The sequence below is a fragment of the Dipodomys spectabilis genome, unplaced genomic scaffold, assembly GCF_019054845.1.
Source record: "Dipodomys spectabilis isolate Male_0828 unplaced genomic scaffold, ASM1905484v1 ptg000051l, whole genome shotgun sequence".
NCBI lineage: Eukaryota > Metazoa > Chordata > Mammalia > Rodentia > Heteromyidae > Dipodomys > Dipodomys spectabilis.
The window spans coordinates 17460786-17473950 of NW_024870728.1; the positions used below are offsets into that span (position 1 = coordinate 17460786).

Below are 13165 nucleotides of genomic sequence, written 5' to 3' on the forward strand. Positions count from 1 at the left end.
ATGTTTACAAAGCAGCTCTTCAATTTAGCTTTTCCCATTTGATTAAGGCTTGTTGAGACAGAGGCAACTGAATTTAGTATTGTGTAATATTATGGCTTTTTTTTTTAACTCTGTATTTATGGTGGGAATTTAGGACAGTTCTAACTAGCATTTAGACATCTACACTGAATGTTAAGCATCTGTTTATCTACAAAGTCTAGATTTCAAAGTCTCAAACTTCAGATATGAGCTAGTTAGAAAAGTATAAATTCACATTGAATCTCTTGTTCAGACTGATGGAAATAAAATTAATAATAGTGTACAAATTAAGAGCTGGGTACAAGTGGGTCATGCCTGAAAGGTTGAGATCTGAGGATAGCAATTCAAAGCCAGTCTGGGGAAGGAAAGTTCATGACACTCTTATCTCCAATTACCAGAAAGCCAGAAATGGTACTGTGGTTCATATAATACCCAGGACTGGCATGCATACACACACATACACACACACACACACACACACACACACATACACACAGAGTGTGTTATACAAACTAATGCCTGGTAGTATATTAATAAAACCGGATAAAATCTCTATTTTTATCATATTAAAAAAAACAATTCATTTCTACTAAGGTTTCCTTTAGCTGCAGTTTTAATTTGGAACTTGGTTGGCTGGTATTTTCATATTTTCAAATCTTTTATCAGCCTGCAAAACTATTCTGAGAAGATTCCAGGAACAGTAAAGGTCATGTGACCATTTTATCATTCAGTTGAAATGGGAGGCTTTCCTTTTGGAAATAGAATTTCTAGAGACTTGAGGTGGTACCATGGTATTTGAAAACACATCGCTCAGCAGCAGTGGAGGAATATTAGTAGTTTCCGTAGGTAACTGCACTGAGATCTTACTTTAAAAAATCGAAAGCCTCTTTACAACCCAGTAAGAAAGACCCAAGAAAGAATCAGCAAGGTACCTTGAGTCTGCGGGCAGGGTTCTTTTGTAACAACAGGCCTTGTTTGATTTAGATTGGAGACTTTCCTTAGAGGATGAGTTTCCATTCAAAAGAAAAACTCTTCTACTTCAGAATAGAAAATCTCTGATTAAAAAGCCTTCCCTTGGGATGGTTCTATCTTATTCAGAGAGGAAAGATATTTGAGCCAAAGAAATATTCTTTAATGTCTGGTATAACAATACCCCTCCTCTTACTGTTAGTTTTCAGAGAAAAAATATGAAAGGAATTTCATCTGTAAGCATAAAGTTAAGGGCAAAGGCAGGGAAGGAGAGGCGCGAGCAGAGAGGGGAATGCAGTTGAAACCGGAGGCTCTAACTCACTTAGAGTATGATATGATTATTTTTGAAGTACTGGCATTGTCCTAAAGGGGACTGGAGTTCAAAATGAAAATTGCTTTTGCAGCATAGTGCACCATGAGGTCTGTGGGGACCGATTAGCGGAGTGGCCCTCCGTGTCCTATATACCATATGCCGCTTCAGTGGCTAAGGTAACATGGACAGGTAAAAACTTGGATTCATAAAGGGACTCCGTGTGACTCTCTGCTGCCTTTATATCCAAAATGGGTTTGATCCTTTACCATCTACTATTAAACCAATTCACAAAGACAACATGATGGATGGATTCAATGCTGTGAAACGATTTGTAAATTCGGCTTTCTATTTCTCTTTCCTGAGTGTTAAATTCTATTAATAAGCTTTGGTGGGACTATTAATTGTCATTTTTTTTTACATCAGATGGGGCTCAGATGACAGTGTCATCTTCGAGCAGTGAAAAGATGGAGTATTTGTAATTAAATTTGAAGGAAACCATAGAAACCTTAAAGCCAAAGAAATAGATACTACTCCATGAGTCTAGTTTGTAATGCTTAGGATAGGTTTTAGGAATGCATTTGTAAGGAAATTGATCATCTTTTTGCTAGGAAATTCAATCTAAAACAAAATACTATAACTGACTTTTTTTGTTTTTGTTATTCTTCAGTGTTACTGGAGTTTGAACTGAGGGCCTCTTATTAGTTAGGACAGCCCTCTACCACTTGAGTCATATGCCTAGGTCTTTTGTGCCATAGTTATTTTTCAGGTAAAGTCTCATATTTTTGCCTAAATGTCTCAGACAATGATTCTTCTACTTACATCCTTCCATTTAGCTGGGATCACAGACATATCACACAAGACCAAACATTGATTCAGATAATGTTTTGCTAATTTTTGCCCAAGTTGGCCTTAGATTATGATCCACCCAATCTCTACTTTTCAAATAGCTTGGATTGGCAGGCATGCACCACCATACCTGGTACCTTCTTAGTGAGTGGTATCTTGGAACCAAATTCCATTGCTTTCTTTGGAATCCCTAAGTCCTCATATACTTTACCTGTTTGACTGCTTAGTCTTCCTAGCAGGATACAGTCACACACCTATGCTTAGTTAATATTTTAATAAGCTATTGACTGAGAATAGCTAAATAGGATATTACATTTTTGTATAAGATAAAGGATAAGAGTAGTACCTGCTTTTTAAAATACATCGCCAACTGCGGAGGGAAAACATGCATCAATAGGCTACCTAATCTGATGGGATCCTCTACATGGAACAACATCAAAAACATTTCCATTACACAGGAACAATGAGTGGGGCATTGAACACATAACCATTTTGGATAACACAGGTTATATAGGGACTTAGCAGAAAATCCTGTATTTTCCCATCCAGGATGGTACAAGATACTCTGAAGCCTGGATTCCTACCTGAATCTCTTACTTCAGATCTGCTGAAGACAGTGGCTTTCGTCTGGCTATATCCTGATTGTTAAAATGGGAAGACAAGAAGAAATAAGGATCCTCACATATTTTACTGTATATATCTTCATGCTGAAATCTTGAGTCCCCTTGACATCTACTTAACAAACTATATGTGAATGTTACACTATTATCACACACATACACACACACACACATTCAATAAATTTCTTTAATTGATATTACCAATAGGCAGGTATGTGTTAATGTGTGCATCACTTTTGTATACTTAAAAATGTAAATAAAAATGTAAATAAGGAATACTTAAAAATGTAAATAAGATATCTTGTAAGAGGCATTTCTATGTGCATAACGATTTACCTCCTTGATGAATGCGGCCATGACCACATAAAATAATTGTACCATTTTGGCCCTATCAGTGTTCTCTTTCCATTCTGACTAGGAACTCTGTAGACAAATGTCCAAAGAAGGCTAGTAAGGTGCATAGGCAGTCCTCAGTATCTTACAGAACACTGTGACTGCCCTTCCAGGAATATATTGTGCATGTGCTTGGGGCAGTTCCACTTGGCCCAATCCCATTTTCCAGGCCACTGAGCATAATGGCAGGATAAAAATGAGACGTGTCTATGTGCTTTTGGTAATTACCGAGTCTGTGTTAATGAAGAGCCTCTCCTTGGCCTTCTACCAGCACAGTTAAATATGGCCAATGATCACTTTTCCCTGGTGAACAGAAAGCCACCAATACAAGCATAGCATCTCTGTATCAACAAATTGCACTGGATTTAATGTTGAACTAACAGGAATGCAAATATTCTCAAATGGATTTCTTTGTCGTCCTTTGCAGTTAAAGAGATTCTGAAACTGTGTCCTTTTTCTGTGGCTATTTCCTGTGTAACAAATGCATTTCAATAAATAGCTCACATATATCCAGGAGATTTTCAGCACTAGTCCCAGCAACAAAATAACTGTATACTATATCCAACTGCAATCTAGGAACTTAGCATTTGCAAGGGAACATAAACAATAGGTATTTATGAAACAATGAAAAGACTTAACCATTAAAATGGCACCTGAGACATGATAAATATTATGTAAGTTTAGTATTATAATTAATATCTTGAGATCTGAATTGGAAGCAGAAATTACAAGAGATTATGGTTGTGAAAAATAGAAAAATAGAGTTGATTCTGGTGGTCAAGTCTTATTTTTCTTTCTGTAAGACAGTTATCATTAACATTGTTAGTCTTATGATGGGAACATTATACATTTGTAATATCAGAGAAAACATTTAAGCATAAAATTCAATTATAATATTTTATTGTATTGCTCATAAAAAGGAACTTGCTTTATAGAATTGTTAGCTTTTCCCAGAAATAATGTGCAATTTATTTTGTCTTTTTGACAGCTCAGTTTCTTGGGTATTTAACACATTTAGCTCCAAGGGAAATATCATTTGGGGAGTTGCAGTCCTATGTGAAAATATTTTTTCCCTATACTTTTGTGTAATTCTTTTATTCTATGGATTTTTTTAATGTCAATATCTAATCATAAAATTTACAAATCCCCTGTTATGTTAGCCAAATGTTTAGATGTTTCTAGGTAGAGATAGGGTATTAGTATCCTGAAGTAGCAGTAACAAATTACTATGTACTGGGTGATTTACAAAAAAAAATGAAGAAGAAAAAGAAAAAAAATCAATTTATTCTCTCATAGTTCTGGAAGTGAGAAATCCCATACAGAGGTGTTGGCTGTGTTGGAAAATCTTAGATAAAATCTGTCCTATGCTTCCCACAGTGCTAGAGCCTGCTGGGATCCTTGGTAATTCTTGTCAGGCAAGGGCAGCATTGCAGTCTTTGCCTTTGTCTTCACATTGCCTTCCCTGTGTCTTCCCCTTTGTTCCTCATAAGGACACTCTCAGTGCATTTAGGACCCATCCTAATCCACTATGGTTTTAGAGTAGCCCCTAATTACATCCGCACAAAAAACTTTATTCCAAAATAAGCATATGATTTTGGGGGAGGCATTATTCAACCCACTACAGTTCAAATCAACCTGAATGTACCAGGAAATTCCTCGAGTATCAATTTACTGCTCATTTGACAACAATACAAAATTCCAGAAGAAGTAAATGGCAAATACTTCACTTACTCTGTGTGTTTCATGGAGTTACAGATAGGAAATTGCACGGATGCCAAAACATGTGAGTCTAAGCAGACAAATGTTCAAATCAAATGTACTTCCACTCACGGTTCTGTTGGGTCTCAAGTGAATTTCTCCTGTATTCCTTCTTATCCGTCTAAAGCCTTTTGTTTACCAACACATGTAGATTATGAGAACTACTCTGTATTGGCTACTTTCCTTCAAAGCCTTGGGGAAGGCTGTAAGAATGAAATGTTTTCAAGGTTGTTTTTTTTTTTTTTAATTTGTGATGTAAAGAGACTTTAACCACAGTTCCTGTAACCTTGCTGTTTCTATTTGTACTTTTCCTCTGTAACATTCACCTCCATAGTAGAACAGAAGAGATCAAAAGAATGTTGAATAGGGGCTGGGAAGGTGGCTCAGTGGTAGAGTGCTTGCCTTACATGCATGAGGCCCTGGGTTTGATTCCTCAGCACCACATAAGCAAAAAAAAAAAGCCGGAAGTAGTGCTGTGGCTCAAGTGGTAGAGCACTCACCTTGAGCTGAAGAGCTGAGGGACAGCACCCAGGCCCAGAGTTCAGGCCCCACAACTGACAAAAAAAAAAAAGAATGTTGAATAGTAGTATGTTTATTGAGGGTTGGCAATGGGCCTAAGTGGTGAGAAGAAGAGAAGTAAAGCTTATAATATATGAAACCAAAAATACTATTCTGAATCATACATACTTAGACTTAGCTCATAGAGAAGTTAATTTGATAGGCAATTCCCCAAGATTTACAACAAGTCTTCCAATTGACATGGCATTACTAATGATAGGTTTGAAGTTGAACAAAAACATAACCACCATCTTTATAAAGAAGGGAAATTTAAATCAAATCTTCATTCTCATTGTAGAAAAATACATTGCTAAATCTTTGACCTATGAAGAAATGATCTCAGAACACAGCCAAAAAGTAGGAAGAGAAAATATAAAAGTATAGCAGACAGAAAATCATCTATCTGTGTATGTATGTATGTATGTATGTATGTATGTATCTATTTTTTTTTGTCAGTCATTGGGCTTGAAGTCTAGGCCTGGGTGCTGTCCCTGAGTTCTTCAGCTCAAGGCTATTGCTCTACCACTTTGAGCCACTGCACCACTTCTGGTTTTCTGGTAGTTAATTGGAAATAAGAGTCTCATGGACTTTCCTTCCCAGGCTAGCTTTGAACCTTGATCCTCAGTACTCAGCCTCCTGAGACGAAGGATTACAGGCATGAGCCACTGGCATTGTCCATTTTATATGGATGGTTATTTATTTACTTTTTGGTATTATAGATTATAAGAATAATCTGTTATAATTTACTTTAACATTAAAATAAACAGTGTAAATGTAGTAAATTGCTATGTAACTAGGAATATTAACTTTATTTTTAATTTTTTATAAAGAAAGCCTTTATTCTAAAGAGATCCATCTTAGAGATTTCAAATTTCTCCTTCTTTATTTATTTATTGTGAAAATGCCATACAGAGGGGTTACAATTACATGGGCAAGAAAACGAGTACATTTCTTATCAAGCATTGTTGCCTCCTCCTTTGTTTTCCCTTACCATCTCTTCCCATCTCCCCCCTTTCCCCCCCTCCCCCCACCTCCCTACCCTCACCCCACCCCCGCCAAAATTGTAAAGTTCGTTTTTTGACATGACGACTTGTACGTCTCATTGTTGCAATGGGTCCACCTGTATCCCTATTTAATCAATTTGTTTTTTCCCTTCCCTTCCACAAATTATACCAACATCAAATACAGTGAAAGCAGGGGTTATACCGTGGGGGAGGGACATACAAAGCAACAAAGAAATCATCTTATAAATATGTTAAAAACGATTGCATGAAAGCAAAAATATTTGAATACTTATCTTGGTGTTCAATTCACCTAATACCAACTTATCTAACCCTTTCTGCTTGTCTCAGACATGTACTAGTTATTGCAAATAAGGGAAACCATAGGACCTATGTTTTCTGAACCTGGCTTACTTCACTTAATGTAATTTTTTCCAAGTCTTTCCATTTCCTAACAAATGGGGCAATGTCATTCTTTCTGATAGAGGCATAGAATTCCATTGTGTATATATACCACATTTTTTTTGATCCATTCAGCTACTAAGGGGCATCTGGGTTGGTTACATATCTTAGCTATGGTAAATAATGCTGCAATAAACATAGTTGTGCTGGTAGCTTTAGTATGGTCTTGTTTGTCATCATTTGGGTAAATGCCCAAAAGTGGGATTGCTGGGTCATAGGGGAGTCTTTTGAGAAACCTCCATACTACTTTCCAAAGTGGTTGAAAAAGTTTACACTCCCACCAACATCCCCTCCAGCATCTGTTGTTATTAGAGTTCTAGATTATAGCCATTATAACTCGGGTGAGGTGGAATCTCAGTGTTGTTTTGATTTGCATTTCTTTTATGATTAGAGAGGTTGATCATTTCTTCATGTGTCTATTGGCCATCCTTCTTTCCTCTTCAGAGAAGTTTCTCTTTAAGTCTTTAGCCCACTTATTTAGTGGGCTGTTGTTTCTTTGAGGATTTGTTGCTGGGGGATTTAATTTTTTGAGTTCCAGGTATATTTTAGATATGAGACCCTTGTCCATTGTATGGCTAGTGAAAATTTTCTCCCAATCCCTGGGCTTTCTATTGATCTTGCTAAATTTCACCAAAACATGATCAACTTCTGCATTTTTCTTCTCTTCCTTGTTATAAAACAAAATATAAAAAATGTTGTACTTAAATAAGTGTTTTCATATGTTTGTACCTTACAATATAAGATTAAAAAAAATCAAATCCCTTAAAGCTGTACTTTTTCACTATTTCTCTAGATCATTCAACCTTTTCAACATTGAATGACTTTTTATCCCTGTTGTATCCTTCTGAATATACGTGGATTGTCTTTCCTCTTTGTTTTATTTTTTCCTTTTGTGTATCTAGTCTTTGGCATGAATTATCATTATGGGATTGTATTTAAATTTCTGTAATAAATACAAGGTATTATTTGGATTCCATTTGGAGATTGCATTTTGTCACATCCAATAGCTGTTTATTGTCTGCATCCTATTTTCTTTTTGGAGTTGGATTCTCTTTTTACTTGTATGGAGATTACATAGTTAACTTCATTTATACTTATCTTCATGGTCAAACTTAATCATGCTTAAGACTGATTTTCATAAATTGCTTATTCTCTTCTGGATTTTAAAACTCATTGAAAATAACTCTTTACTGATTACTTGATTTCCTTCAGTTATTTTTCCCCTACTTATCTTCTGAATATAATCAAATATGTCCTAGGTGTATATTCTGTGTATTATGTTGGGGTCATAAATTGTGATATAGTTGAAATAGATTGTTCAAAGTATCAACCATGATATAGTTGAAATAGACTGTCCCGAGTATGCAAATAGAAGTGTTGCATTGAATGCACTGCAAGTGGGGAGAGTTTAGGGGGAGTGATGTTAGGGGGATTGTGTAGCTGATTTATGCTAATTAAAAATGTTACAGGTGAACTGGGAAGGTGGCTTAGTGGTAGAGTGCTTGCCCTGCATGCATGAGGCTCTGGGTTCAATTCCTCAGCACCACATAAGCAAAAAGAAAAAAAAAAGCCAGAAGTGGCGCTGTGGCTCAAGTGGTAGAGCGCTAGCCTTGAGCTGAAGAGCTGAGGGACAGCGCCCAGGCCCAGAGTTCAGGCCCCATGACCAGATCCCCCAAAAAAATAAAGAAAGAAAGAATGTTACAGGAATTTACTGCTATAGAAATTTAAAATTTTAAGCACAGAAGGACTCTTTGAAATCATGGAGACAGAGCTACTGGTTTACACATCTCCAAGTGGAGATGTGCTCTTTTCAATCAAATCTTTATCCAGTATTACAATCCAGATTTTTACACTATGAGTCCAGATGGAGTTGTTTTCATGCTTTATTTTAAATACCTGGGGTTTATTCATGTCTACTTCTACATATTTATGCACAGCTAATATTTCTTCTAAAATAATATTTTTGAGCTGGGCATCATGGCTCACATCTGTCATCCCAGCTTGTATCCAGAGTTAGGATGTTCATCGATACAAAAGTTAGGGAAACATTGCTTCAAAGAAGAGGCAGGGTGTAGTGGTACAGGCCTATAATCCTAGGTACCTTCAAGGGAAAGGTAGTAGGATCTTGGTCTAAGAATGTATTGAGGACAAAAGTGACACCCTATATGAAAAATAACTAAAGCAAAAAGTTCTGCGGTGTGGCTGAAGCAATGCAGTTCTAGGGAAGCACTCTCCACATTCTATTAAATATTATCTTTCCATTTTCCCCACTTCTTTCTCCTAGTAATTAATAAAGTAGTTATAAAACATTTGTAACTGAGGGAATATTTCTTAATTCTAATCACAAATATCAATAAATATCAAAGAGCTCATGGCAACATGAATGTCCTGCAGTAAAACGATGCAAACACATTAATTCATTTGGTATGATTTTATGGAAAACATTGGTTCAAACTTTAGTCATATATTTCTTCCTTACCCTAATAGTGAGGTGTAAAACCTCACTCATTTCAAATAGCAGCACCAAATTTTTACTTGAACTCAACTGTTTCCTTTCTTGTTTCATGCTGTACAAAAATCTCTTTGGTTTCCTAATTTTCTAGTTTTCTCTATATATTTTATTCTACACTCCACTTGACAGAAAGTTTCTCAAGTAAAATCATTAAACTCATTAAATGCTTAGATTATTAGTCAATGAAAACGTTTTGTTCAAATGGTATATTGTATTAGTTAAAGCAACATACATTTATGTCTTCATTGCTTCTTTCAATAAATATATTCACATGATTGATTGATTAATTTTAAGGGATAGGAAGACAATTTCATGTTTAAACAAATGTTACTTTCTTGCATTTTGGTTACATGAAATTTCTCAATCTAAAGCATGTGTGTGTTTTGGGAGGAGGCCTGTTGATTTTCCAAATTTTAAAGTTGAGTTTATGAAATGGAAGAGGAATTATTGCTTAATGGTTTAAACAATTCTTTCTTTAGATTATTTTCATGTTGTGTATGCTTAAAAATGGCAAATACTGTTGATATTCATGTATTATAAGGGAAGCTAAGTGATCTGATAATGACCACTGAGTTCTATTTTTTTCAGACATACATAAAAGCTGGAAGAATTATATCTTTATCTGTAGCTACAATTACACTCTTATTTTCCACCTATGAATTCATCATCTTTGTTTTTGGTTAATAGTTTCCAGTGTCCTGAAGTTAGCAATGGGTTTTATCTGCGTCCATATTATTTCTTTATTTTCGTGATGAGTTTTCTTATGAACTTCCTCTAACTTACTGCTTGAGGCATACTAAAGAATTGTAATAAATTACATTTAAGGTAAAAAGTATTACTTTCCCTTTAAGTCATTGAGTAAGTTGTCAATGGGAATAAAGTGTATTTGAAGGCCATTTCATTGTTTGGAAACTAGTTAAATTCTCGAGACTCATTTCTAATGCTTGATTTTACTATATTGTCAATTTTAACTATATGATCTCAATGTTCTATTCAAACTGTTACATATAAAGGGAAAAGACTATTATTTTCTCTGTCTTGTTGGAATAAAGAAAATGTTTTTAAATTCGTTTTTATTATCAAGATTTCTTCTCCCCCCCGCCCCCTCCTCCTCTTCATTCTTCCTTATTGTCAGTTTTGAGGCTTGAACTCAGGGCCTAGTTAGTGACCCTGAGCATCTTTATGCTCAAAGCTAGTGCTTTACCACTTGAGCCACAGCCACAGCGTCTCTTCTGGCTTTTGGTTGGTTAATTGGAGATAAGAGTCTCACAGAGACTTTTCTGCTCAGGTGGTATTCAAACTGCAATCCTCAGAAATCAGCATCCTGAGTAGCTAGGATTACAGATGTGAGCCACCAGTACCTGGCTATCAAGACATTTTCAATTTTTTTTTGGCATAGCTGTTTGAGCCCATCAGTTTGATTTTACTTATTAGTTTTACTACTCATGGCTTAAGTCTTGTGTAATAATTAGTTTTACTACTCATGGCTCAAGTCTTGTGTAATAAGTAAAAGGAAACAATGACAACTTTCTTAAGTTCCCAAATAAATGCAAACATGCAATGTAAAGATCTTCAGAAATTATAATACAAATAATAAAGCAATATATTTTTTATTTTTATATATGTTTTTTATTGTAAAAATACTGTAAGAGGGTTTACAGTTATATGAGTAAGGTAATGAGTACATTTCCTATTGAGCATTGTTACCTCCTCTGTTTTTCCCCTACCATCCCTTCCCTCCCCACATCCCCAACTCCTCCCTCCTCCCAGGTTGTAAAGTTCCTTTTCAACATAGTGTCTTGTATGTCTCATTGTTACAGTGAATCAACCTATATCCTTACTTCAGCATTTTGTTATTTCCTTTCCCCTCCCCAAATTAGAAAAATGTATATACAGGTTATTTTTATAGACAAAGTGGGGAAGAGGAGAGAATGCAGTCATGAATTCATGTATGTACCACAAAATTAAGAAAAGTAAGGGAGGAGATGTGTGGAAGGAAGATGAAAATATTGAAGGAGGTGATACTGATTAATAGACATTGAATTCTTAAACTATTTTATTATTTGGCACCTCACTTAAATATAATAAAAATTGAAAAGATTTACTTTTAGCTCTTTAAATTGTAAGTTATTAATTATTTTATATTCTGTTATTCCTCAGATGGTAGATCTTATTTTTTGTGATGGTACATCACTGTTTAGGTAAATTCAGTTTGGCTATTTGAATTCATATTTACAGATTCAGATTTATTTTGGTTTTGTTAATATAACTAAAGAATACTCTTTTTAAAAAACAACAAAACATACAAATATAATAGTGAAAATGAATATATATTCATTTATTCCTGATGTCTGGTTATAAGAACCTTTCATTTTAATTTAATTTAGTTGATTTTGTTTTTAGTACTAAGAGCACAGTCTCCTACATGCGTGGCTTGCTTGCTGGGCTGGTGCTCTACTATTTGAGCACTGCCTCTTGCCTAGCTTTTTGCTGGTTATTTTGGAAATGGATTCTGTTAGACTTTTCTATCAAGGGCTGGCTTTGAACCATAACACACCTAATCATTAGTGGTTAGGACTGGGAGCTGGCATTCAGTGAAAACCTTTAATTTATGAAGAAATCCAGTTTTTGGCAAGGGTAGTGAAAGAAGAATAATTGTAGCTTTAATTTTTTGTTATTGACATTCTCACAAATCTCACATATTATTTGTACACTAGAGTTTTAAAATGTTAGTGAGCATATTTTAAGTCCAAAAATCTTTGTAAATATTGTCTAAAAGCAACAAGAATCAAGAGCCTGTGGAATAGAGAGGATATTTTCTCAAGGACAAACACTCGAGTCACTGATAGATCAGGGCTAATTTTCTTGATTGACAATTATAGTTTCTCAGCCACTAGACCATGATTTTGTCTCATTTCTTCCACATATTTATACATTTAATGAGGATTTGTTTACAAGTGGGAACTAGTTTATTATATTTCTACTTGGAGTACTACAGTAGATGTTTTATGTATATTTATATATATATATATACATACATATATGAAAGTGGAAAGATGTTTGTTTGCTTCATTAAGAAAATTAGGTTTCATGATTAGAGCGTGATATTGCATTTAGAGTAAATTCCCACTAATTTCTTGAGTATATGTGCAACTTAGAGCAAAGTGGTCAAACTCCTCAAGCTTTTAATGCTGAGATTTTACTCAATTATGTTTCTTGAACAAAATCTGCCTTTTTGTATTTCAGAAATAACATACTTTTGAAGTCCTTGAAAGTGGAAATTTAAATTTCTTTTTTTTTACTTTTTATTTTATTTTATTTTATTTTTTTATTGTGAAAATGCTGTACAGAGGGGTTGCAATTACATGGGCAAGATAATGAGTACATTTCTTATGAAGCATTGTAGCCTCCTCCTTTGTTTACCCTTCACATCCAATGAGTACATTTCTTATGAAGCATTGTAGCCTCCTCCTTTGTTTCCCCTTCCCATCCCTGCCCATCCTCCCCCCACCCCCCACCCAATCCTCCCTGCTCTCTCCCCCCACCCCACCAAAGTTGTAAAGTTCATTTTCGACATAATGACTTGTACATCTCATTGTTGCAATGGGTCCACCTGTATCCCTATTTAAATGATTTGTTTTTCCCCTTCCCCTCCACAAATTATACCGACATCAAATACAATGAAAGCAAGGGTTACACTGTGGGGGAGGGACAT

General features: G+C 35.2%; 1 protein-coding gene across 1 annotated transcript in view; it reads left to right on the forward strand.

Annotated features, from left to right (window-relative positions):
- The window catches only part of Erbb4 (erb-b2 receptor tyrosine kinase 4), a 1009337-nt gene that overhangs the window by 247680 nt on the left and 748492 nt on the right, over positions 1-13165 (forward strand). The window lies entirely within an intron of this gene.